The sequence below is a fragment of the Solanum pennellii genome, chromosome 10 (assembly GCF_001406875.1).
Source record: "Solanum pennellii chromosome 10, SPENNV200".
NCBI lineage: Eukaryota > Viridiplantae > Streptophyta > Magnoliopsida > Solanales > Solanaceae > Solanum > Solanum pennellii.
Window position 1 is genome coordinate 13357514 of NC_028646.1, and position 15165 is coordinate 13372678.

Consider the following 15165-nt stretch of genomic DNA (forward strand, 5'->3'; position numbering starts at 1 on the left):
TGGCACATCTTTGACAAATAAGGTATCCTCTTTTTTTATGAATATAATATTGTGATGTTAATATTTATGTGAAAAATCATGTATCTTCACCTTTATTTATAACATATCCAGGGTTGGTCATATGACAAGTAGTTCGGTCCATTTGATTACTTCTTTATTGCCACGACCCAGATCATCATGATTGACACACACGTTAATCCTTGGTGGGAGAATAATTAATACTAATCATCCAACCAAAGAACTAAACTTTTAAAGGTACGGAAGAAGGTTTAAATATAATAATCAAATAGAATTTTCATAAACTCCAAAGGTTAAAATAAAATTAACCAACCAATGCAAAAGAACAACCCCTAGAACCTAAATTCAATGTACCAAAACATCTAAAGTTTACAAGTCTTAATAAAATGGGTATATCCCAATTAAACATATGAATATCTAACCAGAAGTTCTGAGTCTGAAAGAGTGAACGAAAACATAAATAAATCATGGCATTCTGGAAGAACTGGTTCACCCTTGAATTAAATTGATCACTCTTCTCCTAGATGAGGTCTCTCACTAGACGCCTGAAGATGCCCTATACTCAACAAAGAAAAAGCAAGTGCACTCTCAGTAAACAACCACAATATACTGGTAGAATCAAGTTGCTATTCTAGTAAGCACAACATATATGAGTAGTCACAACAAGTAAACACGCATATACCAAACATATACAATATCAATTATCATTTAAGTAGCAACATACCATTTCACGTTTCTAATATCAAGTAAATATGCATATATGAAAAGTCAATGATCCTCTCATGGAACCCACATCCAAACAGTTAGAGTACCAGAAAATGGTACCCGATCCCTGTTAGTGTGCCATACGTGACACCCAATCTCGTATATGCGCCACAATGTGGCACCCAATCCAAGTTACTGTGTTGAAATGTAATGCCCAATCCATTCAACAAGTCATAATCACAATCACAATGTGCATTCTTATAATCATACAATCAAATGTTGATGCATGGCGTACAATGATTTGTTCATACATTATTTGCATATGATGATCATTAGTGCAACATTCGCGTACATACATGCATTACTATTAAGTAATTAATCAGATATATTAACCAAACATGAAATCAAATTATCACCTACCTCGAAACCAAGATTGAATCCTCCTAAGACACTTCAGTCTTCCCTTTTTGGATTATTTCAATTGTTCGAAGTATACAAACAATTAATACAATGCAAGGATCAATAATTAAGTTTACCCAGATTATAAAAAAACCAATAACCTAAGACCCAACTCATGATCCTAATGTGCAATTAGGCCTTTTTTATCCACCTTCCAAATCAATTCAAAACCCTCCCCCAACAATATATGATCAAAATTCTAAGTTCTACGGATTGAAAAGAAGTAATACGGGAGTAGAATCCGTACAGTTTGCACCTAAGTACTGAAAACTACCAAGAAATTGCTTGGGGTCGTCTTTATCTCTCAAAAATGAAAATTGCAGAATAATGTCATTTTTGGGATTTATATTCGACTTAATGGTATAGAACAGAGAGTCAAAAATTCATTATTGGATTTCTCATTTGTTACCAGATTTCCTTAGACCTCAATGACTCCAATTTCATCTAAATCTTGATTAGTCTAGGATTTCCCAAATTACTACCAAAAAGTTTTCCGGCCAAAAATTTATCTTCGTTGGTTTTTCAATAACGACGAGATCAGGTTGTTACAATAGATATCTATTTACCCATCACTCATCCCCGAGTTATAAAATAGAAATATAAGGCAAAAGTAAGAGTGGAGTAGTACATGAATCGAAGAATAAGTGGGGATACTTGTCTCACATGTCCTTTTAGGTTTCTTGAGTAGCTTTTTTAACTGCGTAATGCTTCCATTGAACTTTCACAGACTTAATCTCTTTGCCCATCAACTTCCGCACATCAGATCAAGATTCGTAACTGATTACTCTTCATACTGGAGGTCTTTCTCTAACAAAGCTGAGTCCCATTTAACGATACAATCCCCTTCATCATGATATCTCTTCAACATGGACACATGAAATATCGGATGAACTCCCGACGGGCTAGGTGGTGAAGACAATCTATATGCTAGTGTCCCTACACATTAAAGAATTTCAAATGGACTAATGTATTGATGATTCAACTTTCCCTTTTTGGAAAATCTCATAACCTTTTTCGTGGGCGATACTTTCAGAAAAACTTTCTCACCATTCTAAATCCCATGTCTTATACCTTATAGTCTTCATAGTTTTTTTATCCTTTGGGCTGATAACAGCTTAGCTTGAATCCTCCTCACTTTATCTTGAGCTTCCATCACTAAATCAACCCCCAAAGGTTTCACATCTCAATCCTTAGAACATCCTATGGGGGATCAACACTCCCTCCCATATACTGCTTCAAGTGATCAATGCTGGAGTGGTAACTTTTGTTATAGTAGAACTCACACAAAGGTAGAAACTTCTCCTAATGTTCTCCAAAGTAAATCGCATATTCACTCAACATGTCCTCTAACACTTGAATAGTTATTCCTGACTACCCGTCCGTCTCAGGATGGAAGGTTGTACTAAAATTAAGTTTTATGTCCAATTCAACATGTAATTTCCTCAAAACTTTGTTGAAGTGAGTACCATGTTTGAAATGATAGAAAGGGGCATCCCGTGTAGCCTCATTATCTCTTTCAAATAGACGTTAGCAAATGGTTGGGCATTATAATCTATTCTTATTGTAATAAAATGTGTTGACTTAGTCAATTTCTCACCTAAATGGAATTAAACTTCCCTTAAGTCTTGGGGAGTCCAACCACAAAATCCATAAATATTATTTCCCACTTCCATCCCAAAATTGGAATTCTTTGAAGAAAACATTTCAGCCTTTGATGTTCATACTTTACTTATTGTCTATTTTGAAACTTAGCCAGAAACTCTGATATATCGTGTATCATGCCAGGAAACAAATAAATTCACTTCAAATGTCGGTACATCTTTATCACACCCATATGCATGGAATACCATGAATCGTTGTAGCCCATCAACAATTTCTGAATCAAGTCATCTATTCTAGGAATACAAAACCTTCATTTAAAGCTAAGAACAACCGTTGAATCTAAAATCAAATATTTTGCCTTGTTAGACAATGTCTTCTTAAGTTCATAAAATTTTCATCCTCAAACTATTCTACCTTAATCTTTTCAATGAATCTGGCCCTAACCTCAATGCTAACCAACATCCTTACTTTTCTCTGAGATGCCCATTTGCATGAACCTACATTCCAAGGTTTTAATTTGGTTAGTCAAAGGTCGTTTGGATACACTCAAGCAAGCAAGAATACTTATACACACTGCTTTTTGACTTAGTGCTTCTGCACTTCATTATCCTTACCCGGATGATATTGGATGGATAGGTCATAATACTTGAGCAACTCCATCCACCTTCATTGTCTCCAATTCAGATCCTTTTGAGTGAACACATTCTACAGACTACGACGTTCAATAAAATACCCCACACGTGAATTCATAGAGGTAATGTCATAAGCTCTTAAGAGCAAACACTACCACTGTCAAGTTTAAATCAAGTGTTGGGTGATTCCTTTCATGCACATTTACCTGTCCTGAGGCATAAGTTGTAGTTTTCTTATCTCACATTAACACAGCACTGAAACTCAAATGTGAAGCATCACAATAAATAAGAAAATCTTTACCTTCTATCGGTAGTGCTAGAATAGGTGATATGGTCAGAAGAGTCTTGAGCCTTTAAAATCTCTTATCAAATTTTTTTGGCCATTCCAAAGGCACCTCCTTTTTGGTTAACATTTTCATATGCATGGCAATAGAATCAAAGTTTTTCGTAAATCGATGATAGTAGACAACAAAACTCCTAATTTCAGTCACAAATCTAGCCAGAACCAACTCATAACCGCTTCAATATTTTGGGTATCTACTATTACCCCTTCCCTCGAAATTACATGGCCTAATAGCCAACTAAAATCAACAAAAACTCGCACTTCAAAAATTTCGCATATAACTTTTGTTTCCTAAGAACACCCAGGACAATACGAAGATGGTAGGAATGCTCCTCTCACTTTTTGAATAAACAAAAAATTCATCTATAAATGCTATCACGAATGAATCAAGAATTGGTTTGAACACACCATTCATGAAACTCATGAATGCTGCAGGCCCATTTGTCAACCCAAATGACATAACTATAAACTCATCGGGTCAATAACGGGTCCCAAATGACATCTTAGGCACATACAGAGGCCTAATTTTTGACTGATGGTAACAAGACCTTAGACGTCTTATAGAAAACTCACGCGCCTTTCCCCTAGTAAAAAGATCATGTATTAGAGGCAATGGGTACTTGTTTTGAATGGTGATCCTATTAAATTGCTAGTGATCTATGCACATCCTCATACTACCATCCTTTTTCTTTACAAGCAAGAAAGTTGCACCTAACGGGGAAGCCCTAGAATGGATAAAAACATTATCATGGCGTTCTTTTATTTGAGCCTTAAGATCTCTCAATTCTACCAGGGCCATTAGATACATAGTCATTTAAATGGGTTGGGTACCAGGTTCCAAATCAATGCAGAAATCAATGTCTCTATCTAGCAGCATACAAGGAAAATTAATAGGAAGCACTTCTCTAAATTCTGTCACTCAATAAATAGACTTAGTTGAGGGTGACTCAACCTCAAAATACCAAATATGAGCTAAATATGCCAAACAACACTTCCTCACTAACTTTTTAGCCCGAATAGAGGATATGACTTAGCTGGCTAAGTCTTGTAAACCCCTTCCCACTCAAATTTTTCCTTAATCAAAATTTTTAGAGTCACTGACTTGGTATTATTATTATGCACAATATAATACGAGGACAACCAAGTTAGGCCGATGACTATATCAAAGTTTGTCATATTCAATATCACTAAATCAGCCAAGTTTGGAAACCCATAAACATAACAAAAGAAGAACAATAAACATGGGTGACTATGACTCTCTCCAATTAGGTTAGAAACATGGCTGGGGAATCAAGTATATCATAGATCATATAAAATCCATAATCAAACTGAACGGACACATAAGAATAAGTAGAAACTAGATAAATAACACATTAGCCTTTTGATAGGAGATAAGAATGGTACTTGTGATCACTGCGTCAAAAGATTCTGCCTCGCTCTTGCCTGGAAATATGTAACATAGAGCCTTGTCATTTTGACGGGCGACTTTCCTTCCTGGCTGTGTATTACCTTTTCCTGCATTACCATTTCCCCGACCTCCACGACCTTTCTAATTTCTTCTCGCCCACCTTGTGGAAGTCTTTGACCATACCATTTACCGTTGGTACCACTACTCTAGTCTATTGTTGCACAGTGTCCAACATGTGTGGATGAGCCAACTTTTCCCCTTATGCAGAGTTTCTCCAAAATTGTAAAAAAATTTGATAAAAATATGGTCTGTTTCCCGCCAAAAGGGCAGCTCCTTGGGTATCCTGAATTAAACTCTTAGGCGGAGTTCCCGAGTAATTACCTATAAAAATGGGCACTGCGGAGTGAAATGTTCAGGCTGATAGTGTTTGCCTCCCTGAACCTCTTGGGTAGGAACCCTGAAACTTACTTGTGATCTTAGATTTCTTAGACAATGCCTTAACCTTCCCATCGCACCTCACTCCTTCTACTTTCTTCACAAAATTTGTTACCTCAATAAATCTTTTCCCTGCATAAGTCATGTGTACAGAAAATATCTTAACTGAGAGTTTAGTCGTTTGACGAATAGACATATCCTATCTTCCTCAGTATCACCAAATGCGCAACATATCTAGACAAAACATGGAACTTAGACTCAAAAGCAGCTACACACATACCACCCTGCTCTAAAGCCATGAATTCATCCTTCTTGCAATCTCTTAGGGTCCGGGGTGCATACTTCTCAAAGAATAGAGCATGAAACTAGATCTTAGTGAGTAAAGGTATAACTCACAATCTACATTCCATATATGCTCTCCACCACTATTTAGCCTCGCCTTGAAGTTGGAAAGTCAAAAACTCAGCTCCATGTTGGTGTACAATACCTAACTTATGCAGCCTCTCATAATAATCAATGTTTGAACTCATAGGTATCCTTACTCTCGGAACCATGGAAGATCGATGACTTTAAGTTGAAAAAATTAATCAACATTTTATACTTGTTACCAGTCATCATAGGAATTAACAAAGTATGGTAAAAAAAAAAGCATCATAACCTACAGTTCCACCCATCTTGGCGACACTAATAGTAATAAAGGGGTTGGCGGGAGTTTTAGTTTCTTGAACTCTTGGAAGAACTCTAATAACTACCAATCCTGTCGGTAATAACATAATCTGTTAAGAAAACACTCGGTCTATGAATATATTTAGTCTCAGTTTGCACCTCTTTCTTGCTTCAAATATCCTTATCACTCTTAAGCTCAACATTTTCTTTTATCTGTTCATGATGAGTAGGAGGATTCTCATTTCTAAAAGCATTCTCAACCGGATCTCCTCCCTTAGTGGGTGATACATGGCCTTCCTCAACCCCTTCCCATTTCTCTCTACCTGTTCCTCAATAAAGACCTCTCACTGCAAATTCCTCAGCTTGCTCGTTGAAAGGAGTTGTGGGCCTAACTCATGGCATCCTTCAAGAATTGGCTAACCCTTGAATTTGATTGATCACTCTTGATTGATCACTCTCTCCCAGATGTGATATGTGAGTAGCCTCCTGAAGATGCCCTATACTCAAAAAAGAAAGAGAGAGTGTAGTATCTTTACACAACCACAGTGTATTGGTAAGATCACACAACTATTTAGTAAGCACAGCATATATGAGTAGTCACAACCAGGCAACATGCATATACCGAACATATACAATATCAATTGTTATTTCAGGAGTAATATACCATTTAACATTGCTAATATAAAGTAAATACACATATATGACAAGTCAATGTCCCTTTCATGGAACCCACACCCAAAGTGTCACTGTACCAGACGTGGTACCCGATCCAAATTAGTGTGCCAAATGCGACACCCGATCCCATATATGCGTCGAAATGTGGCACCCGATCTAAGTTAGTGTGTTGGCACGTAACACTTGATCCATTTGACAATCCACAATCACAACCACAACGGACATTCTCATAATGTAACATCTAGGTTGCACCCCTAGAAGTAACATGGCGTACTTGACCTCTCGGATGTCTTATACAAGCCCATAGTTATCATTCATCGCATTGACATAGTAAATTTAGTGAAAAATTTAAAAAATTTCATAGCACATCATATACGAGAAACTTCATCTCATATATAGATAAAACATAAGTCATAATACATATTTATACCTTAAGTCTCTTTGTCATCTTAGACTCAATCAACATTAGAGTACGTTAGGGATACGACCCTTAAGACGTAATACATAACTATACAATATTTAAGAAACTTCATAGTAACTAAACATTAGGACATCCTTGGACTTAAAGATTCCTTTACTTGAGCTTGGGAATCACATATCAGGCTCCTCAACCATATAGACATCCTTTAAGAATCCATAACCTACACTTTTTATAAAAAGTAGAGAAGAATGGGATTAGTACAAGAATGCACTAAGTATGGCAACCATGAAAAAACATGCATTTAAAAGGGACATTTTCTTGAAATCATACTTCATGCCTTTTTGAGTAAATCTTCATAAACCTTTATCCAATAGCACTAATATCATTCACATTCATATAAACATATTCAAAGTCCAAACATTACACAAGATCATATATAGATAAGCCATAATTGAGGTCACTTTACAGTGAGCTAATTTCCCGAACTGTCTTCTCTTTTATTCATTAACCTACCAAGTAACCCTCTAGTGATACTTGGTGAAATGCATCACCTTAAGGCCACAAGAAAAACCATACATACAACCCACCCAAGCCAAAACATACCATCATACAAGTATAACCATCAAAGACACAGTTAAGTCAAGGCTCATTTGGCTTTACAGTGAGCTACATCAATTTACACATATATTTACTTCTTTTCATATACATCATTATAAGACCTTGTTCATGACCCCTATCTTAGTCTACTAGTGCAGTGCACATGTGAAGCCACATAACCCCACACATACTTAGCCAACCCTTCATGAGACCAGAAACCTTAACATTCAATTCATACATCAACATATTAAGTGAAGATAACCTCATTTATGTCAATACAAGACATTCATCATATAGTTATTTAGACCAACATAGTGCATATAAGGATAGGATCACATCATGTAGACTTATTCCATGCACATCTTCATAACAAGTAGAAAATTATTACAGTGTCATGCATAAGGGACATAAACATAATCATACATATTAGGTTACCTCCCTAGGACTTCTTGAGGAGCCACTTGTGAATTGTCTAGATGGGTTCATTACTTCCACCTATCCTAAGTAACCTCCCGTAAATCATTCTAGTTAGGATCCTAGTCATTTACTTTCATTGTCGATGTTACTTTAGGGAAACTATATCCTTAACCGACACTAAGACCATGGGTTCTAAACATGGAATTTGGTGTTGTAGAGCCTTACACCAATGGAGGGTGTCTTACTAGCCAAAGTAGAACATTAGCATACATCCTAGAATCCTAAGTGAATTCACTTTGCTAGATCTTATGTGGCAAGCATAGTTTATGGAACTAAGAGATAGGTATAATCCCTCTACATGCCATTGGGAAATTGGGGCCTCCTCTGATGAGAAAACATGGGTGAACCTTCCTCAAAGGAAGTAACCACCTCATGTGGATCCATAGTTGAGTATTCCTCTAAGGGAAGTCAACACTCTATAAGGAACAATTGATGAATCTTCCTCCAAGGGAAGTCAGCACCTCTCATTGTCAAGTTCACTCAGTACTATGATAAGTTCCCTTTATTGAAAATACTTTATTACATTAATTTATAAAACATAGGCTTAGGATATTTGTTCTTCATATGCTTATAGCATATTCAAGCACCTATCTAGTTAAGAATACACTTGAGCACACGTTTCAAGACTTCTCTATTGAGTAGATCATCATTCATGTGTGTGAGTGCATACATATATGTGAGCAACCCTTTCACATGACACATTTAGACCACACATGTTCATATATCAATGCATGAGTCTATAAGTATAACTACATGAGCAATACTTTCGTATAAACCTACTAAGACTCTATGCACATTATACATCATCATATCATATGAATCATATTCATAACATTTCCATGCATTCATTTTTCATGTACATGGAAATCAAATCTAGGCACTATCCTTTCAAGGTACACATGTGCAATGCATAGACAAGGGGTCTCATACCCTTGCCCATACAAGTACTCCTATCAAGTCATCCTAGATAAGGAAACACATATCATACTTTCATAGACATAAGCTTAACATGAATAGTAGTAGATACTAGTGAATATGAGAACTACCTTTCATAGGTAGACCCCATGACTTATACTACTTGTAAGCATGCCTGTAAAGTCAGGGTGTGTGTACATTGGTAAACATGATCATATGATGGATATCAACAATACATTGACGAATCCACCTCCTTAAGACCATATTACACTTTCAAGTATAGAAGACACAACACATTTAGCATAGGAGACAAGTCAACTTCATATTACACTTAAGATGCCTAGCTTTGGCTATTCATGCATTCACTTAGGGGTACATAGGTATGGGATCCTTTAAAAATTTTAACTCATCAATGGCATCACCTACACTTTACCCTAACATGGATATACACATGCTTATACAATAGTCATACAACCTAAATTACAACTAGAATAGGAAAGTAGGCATAAGCTTCACATAGTATGATCATCATAACCACACACTCATTTGCCTTTAAGACCATGGTCAACACATATATAATGAAAATAAAGTAAACGCCACCACCATAAGTGGACCATACCACACAATGTCATACAAGGCTTCATCAACTGCAATCCTTTAACCTTTGGTCATCATTGACCATTACTAATCTTTCATAAATACTTCAAGTATAGGACAGTAGTTAAAGTACCATAATCATACATGAAGTCAAGTATAAGCTACTACAAAGTCATGCTACAACTAGTACAACACATTAACATACTAGAAGATAGAAAAACATAGACCATTAATCAATTTCACTTGCGTGGATCATAAATCATAATTAATTAATAGTATAAATCTAGGGCAGTAGGTAAATAGATCTTTACTAAAAAGGAATCATGCTTCATTTAACCACAATTCGAGATCACATCACATACCTGGTATTATTAATCGATAGACTAGAAGAACTTAGATTAACTCATATTAATCCTTCTTCACCTTGATCATACATTATTTATAATTACAATTCAATCATAATATTAACCTTAGGAAGTATCTACAAGAACCACAACATAATCAAATTCCTCTTTTATTTATTAAAAATGCCCATGTTACATTGAACATATCGAGTTATAGACTAAGCATGTTCAAATTTTTATACATTGATCCACATGGATCCTTCATCACCAATACACGTAAAAGTAGTAGGTATAAGCAATTCAATGTAAGAGAATCACAATTTAACGATTAACAAGCCATGATCACAATGCCCATGCAAGGGCTAAATCGATTTTGGGAAGGGACATGGGTTCATCATGCAATTGGATTTAACTCGCATTAAAACCAATACATTAACATTAAATCATCACGATTTAACCATTTAAAATATTTTTAGAAAGAACTCATGGCTAGATTGAAGAAGAGGAAGTTTGATCACGAAACCTTCTTTGAAAACTTGAGATTAACTCTCCAAGTGAAAGGTTACTTGGAGATGAAGGATTAACATACCTTTGTATAGTTGAAAACCTCTAAAAATTGGTGAATAACCCATTAGAATCCAATCTACAAACTGTTCTTGATCTTCAACAACAATGGATGTTTCTAGGGAGAATTGATTTTGGAGGGAAGGTTAATTTCGGAGCATGGGATTGTGAATGGGTTGGTCACGTTTTAGATTACTTATATAAACCCAAAAATAGGTAAATAAATCAATTGGGGTCAGGTTAAAATGTGGGCTGAATTTCTCATTCACCCTTAAGTGGGCAGTGCGCAGACAGCAGTTGCACCAGCCTTCATCGACGGACCCAATCGACTGGATGTTGTCCATCGACGGGCCATCTGTTCCCTCCGTCGATTAGGCCAGAGGATATCATGTGATCAAGCCTTTCCCAGTATAATTGAAAATCAAAGCCTCCCAATTGACGGGGCGTCACTCAACCAGTGGGACGTTCATTGAGCTCGTCGATTGACACTGCCAAGGCAGTGTCTGAACAGCCTTGGGTCGTTCTTGTGGGCCCTTTTGCGGGGCCCTTTAGAAGTTGTACCCGCAAGTTCCAACTTAATTAAAAACCTTAAAAAGTTGTATGCATACCACATCAGTTTCACCCAAAACAAATACACGTAACACGTCCAAACATGCTAGGCCCCATCAAGACACACTTCAACGACTCAAGGGCTAACTTTCGAATGTCTTGGACGTTCTTTGACGTTTGACCTACAAACTTCACGAAACTCCATATGATGTCTATAAACATCAATATAACTAATTTTAAGACTAAAAGAAATTTCATACAATTATAAACACGTATAGATACATGAGGCACATAGGTGACTAGTCCTCGAACATTTTGGTCGTCCCTTGATGTTTGACTTCTAAATCACCTCAAACTTTACACACTGCCTCAATACCATATTATAATCCGTTATAGGATCTTAGACCCTTATGAATAACATGTTAATCTCTAGACACCCTAACTCATTTTGGGGGTCTTACACATAATCATACAATCATGTGTTGATTCATGTCGTACAATATTTTTTTCATACATCATTCGCATTTGATAACCAATAGTGCGACACTCGCATACATATATGCAACATAATAAAGCAAATAATAACGTACATTACAAAAATACAAAGACCAACCATCACCTATCTATTATCAGAAAGGTATACTTATTCTAAATTGACATATTTTTCAATTTCCATAATGAATTCACATACGAAGGGATCCAACTTTCTTTCTAACAAAAATCTAGAGCACCCCATGGAGAGATACTCGGTCAAATAAGATCTTTTCTAACAAATCTTTTAATTTCTCTTTCAAATCCTTCAGTTCTGTCGGAGCCATTTTATAAGGAAGAATAGAGATATATTGTATTACTGTAAGAAGGTCAATTCCGAAGTCTATTTCTCTTTCGGGAGGAATACCGGGTAAATCCAGGAACGACTCAAGAGAAGGAGTTTCACAATCTACATCCTTCGGCCTAATTTTATGGTAAATACACCCTTGGAAATAATTTTCCAATTTAATGTAAGAAAAAAATTGACCTCTATGCATAGAATTTCACCCCTTCCACACTAGGATAGGGTCATTTGGAAATTGAAATTTGACTAGACGGGTGCTACAATAAATCGAAGCATAGCATGAATGCAACCAATACACACCAAGAATTATGTTAAGAGTGTCCTTTATGTGAAACCTTAAACTTAGAGGTAAGGTTATGAATCTTGAAGTAGAAAGTCGTAATGGTATCCTTCTTGTAATGAATGATGGACTTAAGGTTGGTTGGCTGGAAGGGCATCATATAAATCCTTAGGAAAGTCATTATGAACTTCTTTTCGCCATTGTAAGGCAGCCCTAGGGGACCATTTTGGTAGGGTAATGTAATTGGGCTATGAACTTGATATGAAACCCTTTTGTATGAAACTTAATGTAAATTACTCTATGAGAACAAATGCTAGCACCGAGTGAGTATGGTAAGGAAAGTAGTTCTAGTTAAAGAATGAGGCTAGAATACAAAGAATCCCTGCATATTCCTTAATCATGTGCCTACATGGGATGTGTCTAAGTTCTACCATTGGCATGTAGAACAACCTCATTGGAGTAGGATAGCACTCTGAATTCTATGTTTCGCTACCATGGTCTTTGACAGTTATTTTCTATTCTCATCATGTAGGGAACCTATTAGCATTAGAGAAGTTCTATGAGGTTTAGGTCGTGGTATGGTACGCCGTATAGACATTGCACAACAGACTTTGAAGGTGTTAGTAAGAGTCCCTAGGTCTTGTCCAAGACCATTACTTGAATGTCCTTTATGTGAAGAATGTGTCGTAATGAATTAATGAACTAATGACTTAATGATATAAAGTATGTAAATGAATGAGTACCTAATCTAAAGTGACTAATGGATTCAGTGTGAAGAGGGCATAAAGGGTGATCTTTCCATGTCTTATCTATGGAAGTCTTGAGAATGACTCTAGTTAGGGAAGTTGGTTGTTATGTTTGACATAATCTAGACTTAGGAAATCTTAAGGATTATATAGGTAACCTTGAAGAGGGTGTATGGGCGTTCTCTTATAGGAGTACTTAAGTAAGTCTTTTGATAGCCTTGGTAGGGGAGATGGTCATATTATGTATGTTTTATATGTTAGTGTATTGTAAGTGTGTATGTGTCTCATTATGAGTAATCTTGAGGATCGTTTAGGCATATTTAGAGAGGGTGTATGGGAGGTATCTCTTGTGTGACTTAAGTAAGCCTTTGGATAGCTTTAGTGAGAAGACTACATGCTAGGAAGTGTTACAAAGGGAAGGCAAAGTACTTCACTGTTACAATGAATATAGCTTACTGGAAAGTGAGTTCCAAAATATGATAATTGGTTTTAAATGTTTCATTATGTGATTCTAAATTTATAAATGTTGTTCTTATGATGATATTACGGTATTCAAATGAAATGATGCATATTTCCAATAAATTACCGTTTTCATGATTTTTATGCATTAAACCATACTTAGTACATGTGGTTGTACTAATTCCATGATTTTATCTATCTATATAATTCTTGGTAGGTGAGGATCATTTGGGAATAAGACTTGGATTAGAAGATCATTCAAGTGAAGTTGAAGTATGTCCTCATTTGACTCGAGGGCATATATGTCTTTTATGTTTCATTTATGAAGTATTGTAATAGACTTAATAGTACTATGTTTTCTATTTCTATGGGACGGGTCCCAAGTACTCTTGTGTCTTAAGATGATGAGATTGAGACTTAGTATTTCCTATTACTTTTATATAAAAGAGTTTTTAAAGACTATGATATTATTTTGTGAAAAGTTTTAATTTCGCACTACTTTTAATTATGTATATGTGATGAATGATATGAAAAGCTTGTATGAGACCTTCGAGAGGTTGAGTACGCCGGTTGCAATCCAAGGTTGTGCCCTAACTTCTAGGGTGTGGTCTCGGGATGTGACATTCAACCTCTCTTGAATAACCTTCACCTTCTCCATAGCTTGTTGAAGTAAATATTGTCCTATCAATCCTGCTTCACCAATTTCAAACCTTTTAATAGGAGATCTGCATATTTTCCCATAAAGAGATTCATATGGAGCCACTTAGATGCTGAGTGATAACTATTAGTGCAAGCAAACTCAATTAAAGGTAGGTGATCGTCCCGATTATGTTTGAAATCGATCACTCATGCCCTCAACATAGCTTATTATTTTTTAATGGTACGCTCAGCTTTTCCATTTTTCTGAGGATTAAAGGATTTACTGAAGTTCAAACTTTGAATCGAAGGTTTTCTGGAATTTCTAGAATGTGCAGTAAATTGTGCTATTCTATATGAAATAATAGAGACTGAAACTCCATGAAGTCTTAACATCTCTTGGATATACAAACTAGCATAATCTTCTGTTGAATTAGTAGTCTTAACAGGCACAAAATGGGCTAATTTTGTCATTCTGTCGACAATAACTCAAATAGAATCATGCTGCCTGCGAGACCTTGGTAGACGTGTGATGAAGTCCATATTAATCATTCCTACTTCCACTATGGAAGTTCTATGTTAGGATCCAAACCTCGGGCCTTTGGTGCTCTACTTCCACTTGTTGGAAATTTGTACACTTAACAACAGACTCTGTAATGCCCTTCTCCATGTCATTCTACCAACACACTTCTCTCAAATACCGATAAAACGTAGTGGAACCTGTATGAATGGAATATCTTGAGTTATGAGCTTCTTCCATGACCCTCTCTTAGAGTCCATCACCATAGGTACACACAATCAA

At 36.1% G+C, this 15165-nt stretch overlaps 1 long non-coding RNA gene across 2 annotated transcripts in view; it reads left to right on the forward strand.

Annotated features, from left to right (window-relative positions):
* Positions 1 to 14136, forward strand: part of LOC114074351 — a 33096-nt gene extending 18960 nt beyond the window's left edge. For both annotated transcript variants that reach the window (XR_003574719.1, XR_003574721.1), the window contains one exon: positions 13945 to 14136. This is a non-coding gene — a long non-coding RNA (uncharacterized LOC114074351). The remainder of the gene's footprint in view (positions 1 to 13944) is intronic.
* Positions 14137 to 15165: the final 1029 nt, after the last annotated feature.